This window comes from Schistocerca serialis, chromosome 8 (assembly GCF_023864345.2).
Source record: "Schistocerca serialis cubense isolate TAMUIC-IGC-003099 chromosome 8, iqSchSeri2.2, whole genome shotgun sequence".
NCBI classification, from domain to species: domain Eukaryota; kingdom Metazoa; phylum Arthropoda; class Insecta; order Orthoptera; family Acrididae; genus Schistocerca; species Schistocerca serialis.
In genome coordinates, this window is record NC_064645.1 from 408,943,445 (window position 1) to 408,950,903 (window position 7,459).

Here is a 7,459-nt window from a genome sequence, read left to right on the forward strand (position 1 = left end):
AATAGGGGTTTGTGTAGCTGAGTATCTATGTGACACAGTAAAATCGGACCACTTATTGGAAGGAGAGTCTCCATTTTAATGAGATTTTGCAGTAAGCGGCTTTATTTTGCTTCGAAGCTATTCTCCTGAAATTTTCGAGGCCAAGGGGAGTTTCTAATTCTGAGTGGATCTCAGCGTAGCAAAGGCCGTTTGACCTCTAACAAGGACCCCCACCCCGCTCACATTTAGTGGTAATATGTCCCAGTGGATAGCCCGACAAAAACTGAACACAGATCAAGCATGAAAACAGGAAGAAGGTGTACTGAATTACGAAAAAAGAAGCAAAATAGAAATCCAAGCTCAAGATGTGCAACATCGACCGAACATGATTAGCCATGGCGTCGTGGCAGTGTTAGACCGCGAAAGGGGATATCCGTGTTCAGACGTCCGTCGTGGCTCTTTTCTTTTTTCACAGAATTGTGAACTGTCCGTCTGTTCATTGACGTGTCTTTTCGCTGTTCAAATTTGTGTCTGTGTCGTAGTGTAACATCCGTTTGCGGGATGTAACAAAGGGACCTTCCTCCTATTTCTTGTACACAATGCGCATTTATGACTCTTGCGTTCCATCTTGGAAGTTTTCACTATTGAATTTATTTGTTGCAACACAGTTCACACCAGTTTATTTGTTGTTTTCATTTCTGTGAGAGGTCTATGCGGCATATCGCCTTCTGTAACGTTTACTTGCGTCGCTAATACTTGGTGTTTGGTGTTTCAAAAATGACCGGTATATTTGAAACGGCAATAAAAACTAAACGAGCAGCGATAGAAATACACCGTTTGTTGCGATATGCTTGGGACAACAGTACATTTTCAGGCGGACAAACTTTCGAAATTACAGTAGTTACAATTTTCAACAACAGATGGCGCTGCAAGTGATGTGAAAGATATAGAAGACAACGCAGTCTGTGGGTGCGCCATTCTGTACGTCGTCTTTCTGCTGTAAGCGTGTGCTGTTCACAACGTGCAAGTGTGCTGTAGACAACATGGTTTATTCCTTAGAACAGAGGATTTTTCTGGTGTTGGAATTCCACCGCCTAGAACACAGTGTTGTTGCAACAAGACGAAGTTTTCAACGGAGGTTTAATGTAACCAAAGGACAGAAAAGCGATACAATAAAGGATCTGTTTGAAAAATTTCAACGGACTGGGAACGTGACGGATGAACGTGCTGGAAAGGTAGGGCGACCGCGTACGGCAACCACAGAGGGCAACGCGCAGCTAGTGCAGCAAGTGATCCAACAGCGGCCTCGGGTTTCCGTTCGCCGTGTTGCGGCTACGGTCCAAATGACGCCAACGTCCACGTATCGTCTCATGCGCCAGAGTTTACTCCTCTATCCATACAAAATTCAAACGCGGCAACCCCTCAGCGCCGCTACCATTGCTGCACGAGAGACATTCGCTAACGATATAGTGCACAGGATTGATGACGGCGATATGCATGTGGGCAGCATTTGGTTTACTGACGATGCTTATTTTTACCTGGACGGCTTCGTCAGTAAACAGAACTGGCGCATATGGGGAACCGAAAAGCCCCATGTTGCAGTCCCATCGTCCCTGCATCCTCAAAAAGTACTGGTCTGGGCCGCCATTTCTTCCAAAGGAATCATTGGCCCATTTTTCAGATCCGAAACGATTACTGCATCACGCTATCTGGACATTCTTCGTGAATTTGTGCCGGTACAAACTGCCTTGGACGACACTGCGAACACCTCGTGGTTTATGCAAGATGGTGCCCGACCACATCGCACGGCTGACGTCTTTAATTTCCTGAATGAATATTTCGATGATCGTGTGATTGCTTTGGGCTATCCGAACCATACAGGAGGTGGCGTGGATTGGCCTCCCTATTCGCCAGACATGAACCCCTGTGACTTCTTTCTGTGGGGACACTTGAAAGACCGGGAGTACCGCCAGAATCCAGAAACAATTGAACAGCTGAAGCAGTACATCTCATCTGCATGTGAAGCCATTCCGCCAGACACGTTGTCAAAGGTTTCGGGTAATTTCATTCAGAGACTACGCCATATTATTGCTACGCATGGTGGATATGTGGAAAATATCGTACTATAGAGTTTCCCAGACCGCAGCGCCATCTGTTGTTGAAAATTGTAACTACTGTAATTTCGAAAGTTTGTCTGCCTGAAAATGTACTGTAGTCCCAAGCATATTGCAAGAAACGGTGTATTTCTATCGCTGCTCGTTTAGTTTTTATTGCCGTTTCAAATATACCGGTCATTTTTTAAACACCCTGTATGTACAGTATGACAACTGCCAAGACTACAGATGGAGAACAGGCACATCAATGACCGAAAGGAGAGTTCATAAATTTGTGAAAAAAATGGGCATGAGGGAGATTTGAACACGGATCTTCCGCTTGGCACCCTGACAACACAACCACGACGCCGTGGTTCTGGTAATTCGCTCGATGTTGCACGACTTAAGCTTGGACGGTTCACTGTTTCTATTTTTTTTTTTTTTTTTTACAGTTCAGTACACCGTCTCCCCGCTTTCATGCTTGATCTGTGTTCAGTTTTTGAGAGGGGTGCAATGGGGAGTTCACATTGTAAGAACTTCCACGAGTGGAAGCCATGCTAATAGACACAAGTACGACTTTCTTTGCGCGTCAGTTACAGTGCAGAAGGATGGAGTTCGCACAGCGCTGTCTTTTCGACAAGCTTAGCGACGACTTGTTCAGTATCGACAGGACCGTCTGGGACTCGCAGCGAAGCATGAAAAAACAAAATGGCACGTATAAAAACTACAAAAACACCCACGACACTTATCTGCATATCGTAGCCACATAGCTGACACGTAACGCTGAAGAAAGAAGAAAAATAGTCAGCGTTTCAGCTCTTTAGATGCTAATCGTTTATCCTAATCGGAGAATTTGGGTTTCAACAAATGACTGGACTGTAACGTACAAGTAATCGGTGTAGTATCTTTGTAAGCTATCGGGGCCAGAGTCACTTTCCATAAAGTTGTTTAACTGTGCCGATTGCGTATCCTAATTAAAGCTACTTACGATAATGTCAGAAAAGTTTTGTTCTCCTTACAATATGATGCGGTCTGCAGCCCAAAAGAATTATGTGTGTAATGGGTGTAAGTTTCTACGGCTATTGATATGACAAAAACATCTAGAGTATAAGACTCAAATTTTGCAACATAGGTTGCGTTAAGAGTTGTGCTCAACTGTGCCCTACTGCGAGTAAAACCAGTATCGACACAGGCCGTGTACACCAAGTTCGGTAGTGAAAGTATGACAATGACATTGAGATCGAAACTTACGTACGTGGAATCTATCCTTGTATGCAGCAATTAGACAGTAGGGGAGCGTACGGTTGAAATCTAGCTTTCTAGCGCTAGTGTTATGACATATCGACTGAGAAAATGTGTTCGGGACACAATCGTCGTTCTCCCAGCAAGCTCAGAACCAGCAAGGCAAAGCTGTAGTGTGTTGCGCTAACTCACCCACCACGTGGCGAGATACTCGTCACGAACTGTGGCAGGCAATACAGGAAGCGCTGAGTACATGATCCAAGCGAGGGGCTCCACCCAACATCCGGCCAGAAGAATGTTCCACGTGGTGAAAAAAGAACTGGGAAGTTATGGTGTAGGAAATATCAAGCGTGGCAGACAAAACAGCAATCAAGATGACCAAAGAGGAGCGCAGTCTGCATCCTCCGCTAACAACTATGTTACCATTTATCTCATTTCATACATACAGGGTGAGAGGAAACAAAGGAAACAGTGCAACATATTCGCTTCAAACCTCATTGGCTACAAGTACGCCATATGTGCTCCTCGAATGACACGGCAAACGTCTAAACTATACTCATACTCTTCATCTACATCTACATACATACTCCACAATCCACCATACGGTGCATGGCGGAGGGTACCTCGTACCACAACTAGCATCTTCTCTCCCTGTTCGACTCCCAAACAGACCGAGGGAAAAATAACTGCCTATATGCCTCTGTACGAGCCCTAATCTCTCACCGAGCGAGGTGGCGCAGTGGTTAGACACTGGACTCGCATTCGGAAGGACGACGGTTCAATCCCGCGTCCGGTCATCCTGATTTAGGTTTTCCGTGATTTCCCTAAATCAACCCAGGCAAATGCCGGGATGGTTCCTCTGAAAGGGCACGGCCGACTTCCTTCCCCATCCTTCCCTAATCCGATGAGACCGATGACCACGCTGTCTGGTCTCCTTCCCCAAACCAACCAACCTAATCTCTCTTATCTTTGTGGTCTTTCCGCGAAATGTAAGTTGGCGGCAGTAAAATTGTACTGCAGTCAGCCTCAAATGCCGTTTCTCGAAATTTCCTCAGTAGCGATTCACGAAAAGAACGCCTCCTTTCCTCTAGAGACTCCCACCCGAGTTCCTGAAGCATTTTCGTAACACTCGCGTGATGATCAAACCTACCAGTAACAAATCTAGCAGCCCGCCTCTGAATTGCTTCTATGTCCTCCCTCAATCCGACCTGATATGGATCCCAAACGCTCGAGCAGTACTCAAGAATAGGTCGTATTATTGTTTTATAAGCGGTCTCCTTTACAGATGAACCACATCTTCCCAAAATTCTACCAAAGAACCGAAGACGACTATCCGCCTTCCCCACAACTGCCATTACATGCTTGTCCCACTTCATATCGCTCTGCAATGTTACGCCCAAATATTTAATCGACGTGACTATGTCAAGCGCTACACTACTAATGGAGTATTCAAACATTACAGGATTCTTTTTCTGTTCATCTCCATTAATTTACATTTATCTACATTTAGAGTTAGGTGCCATTCTTTACGCCAATCACAAATCGTGTCCAAGTCATCTTGTATCCTCGTAGAGTCACTCAACGACGACACCTTCCCGTACACCACAGCATCATCAGCAAATGCCGCACATTACTATCCACCATATCCAAAAGATCATTTGTGTAGATAGAAAACAACTGCGGACCTACCACACTTCCCTGGGGCACTCCAGATGATACCCTCACCTCCGATGAACACTCCATCGAGGACAACGTACTGGGTTCTATTACTTAAGAAGTCTTCGAGCCACTCACATACTTGGGGACCAATCCCATATGCTCGTATCGTAGTTAAGAGTCTGCAGTGGGGCACCGAGTCAAACGCTTTCCGGAAGTCAAGGAATATGGCATCCGTCTGGTACCGTTCATCCATGGTTCGCAAGGTATCTTGTGAAAAAAGGGCGAGTTGCGTTTCGCAGGAGCGATGCTTTCTAAAGCCGTGCTGATGCATGGACAGCAACTTCTCTGTCTCAAGGAAATTCATTATATTCGAACTGAGAATATGTTCGAGAATCCTGCAACAAACCGATGCTAAGGATATTGGTCTGTAATGTTGAGGATCCGCCCTTCTACCCTTTTTATATACAGGCGTCACCTGCGCTTTTTTCCAGTCGCTCGGGACTTTACGTTGGGCAAGAGATTCGCGATAAATGGAAGCTAAGTAGGGAGCCAATGCAGTAGAGTACTCTTCCCAGACACTCTGCAACATAATTAGATTTTCACTCTGCAGCGGAGTGTGCGCTGATGTGAAACTTCCTGGCAGATTAAAACTGTGTGCTGGACCGAGACTCGATCTCGGGACCTTTGCCTTTCGCGGCCAAGTGCTCTACCAACTGAGCTACCCAAGCACGACTCACGCCCCGTCCTCAAGCTTTACTTCTGCCAGTAACTCGTTTCCTACCTTCCAAACTTTACAGAAGCTATCCTGCGAACCTTGCAGAACTAGCACTCCTGAAAGAAAAGATATTGCGGAGACATGGCTTAGCCACAGCCCAGGGGATGTTTCCAGAATGAGATTTTCACTCTGCAACGGAGTGTGCGCTGATATGAATCTTCCTGGCAGGTTAAAACTGTGTGCCGGACCAAGACTCGAACTCGGGACCTTTGCCTTTCTCGGCCTTAGCACATTGGGTAACGAACGAGCGAACGAGTAAGCTATCTGCTCCAGGGGGCCCCTATCGGCATCCACACGAACCGTCAACTTGCATTTTACGTGAAGATAAACTTTTAGTTGCCATGCGTAAGTTAAAATTCACCCCACGTTCCTATCTTCTTTCATGTAGACAACATAGTCTTACGAAGTCGAATGAGTCTTTTCGAAACACCATGCACTCCAATAATGAGCTTCTGTCCAATAATGTACGGAACCTTGGCGTTATTGCCTATTGGTAACATCGTTGATGTAAATCTTAAGGTTAATACACCTCAGTTAGATAACTTAGAGTGTAGTTAGCTGTTCTACAAAAGAAATACCCATTGACTTCAAAGAAAATCTTATAGTTCCGATAATACAGAAGACAGATGGCAACATATCGCACCGCCACAGTACTTACTTCACATTTAAAGAAAGGTTATACTATTTCAGTTCATTAAATCGCGTTTTCTCAAGTATCGCGTTTATGAGTTGTGCCACTGTTCTTGACGGGGTGCGATGTGTTAAGAGAATCAAACATTGAGCATATTGGGCATTGCATCGTAACTAAATGATAACGCGAAGTCTGTCCCCTTGGCCGAGTGGTCAGTGCATCTGAATTCCAGGCAGCGGGCCCTGGTGCGGGAACTGGGTGTTGTGTTGTCCTCATCACGTCATCGTCGTCGACACGCAAGCCGTCGAGTGAGGCGTCAACTGAAAGGACTTGCAACTCCGCGGCCGAAGTTCCTCACATGGTGACTCTTCGCCATCATTGCCATGCGATCATTTCAAAACTCAAGGAAGGATGAAGAATTAAGTGAGGGTCATACTGTTGTCACACATTGCCAGTTTGTTTTCAGAACTGTACTCGCTAGCTTCAGCGTACATGTGTGTGAGAGCACTTTTAGCAGACAAAAAAACATTATGGGCTAACTGACTGATAATTCTCTTTCGAATCTGAATAGTTATCACATGATTCGAAATGTCAACTTCCCTGTGAAGTCAGTACTCACCTAATCACTTGACGTTCACGTGAATGGAAGCTGTAGCGAGACAAAGAACGATCCGTATTTCACTAAATCTACTTGAATTCTACCCAAACTTCGAATGGAACTATGTCGCACGCGTTTCGTGTATGTTTGTGTAGGGGAGGGGGATGCTTTTGACTTCTGTGTAAGTAAATTAGCAGGACATCTGAGAATATTAATCGGCCCCAATTTTTCCCGTCACACTTCGGTTGAAAGCAGCAATTTAATCCGAAGACTGCTAACAGGTTATGCCTCTCGTGGCGCACAGTAAACACATAATTTTTAAGCAGATCTCTTCAGAGGGTAGTGTGAAAGTTTTACGATACACCCCCATTTCTTTTCCGTCTACGAAATTAATACCGCTATCCTCAGTGCATCTTTTTATCTTTTGAAACCACTCAATAAGCAGTTTAATCCCAAATGTACCGGGTGATCAAAAAGTCAGT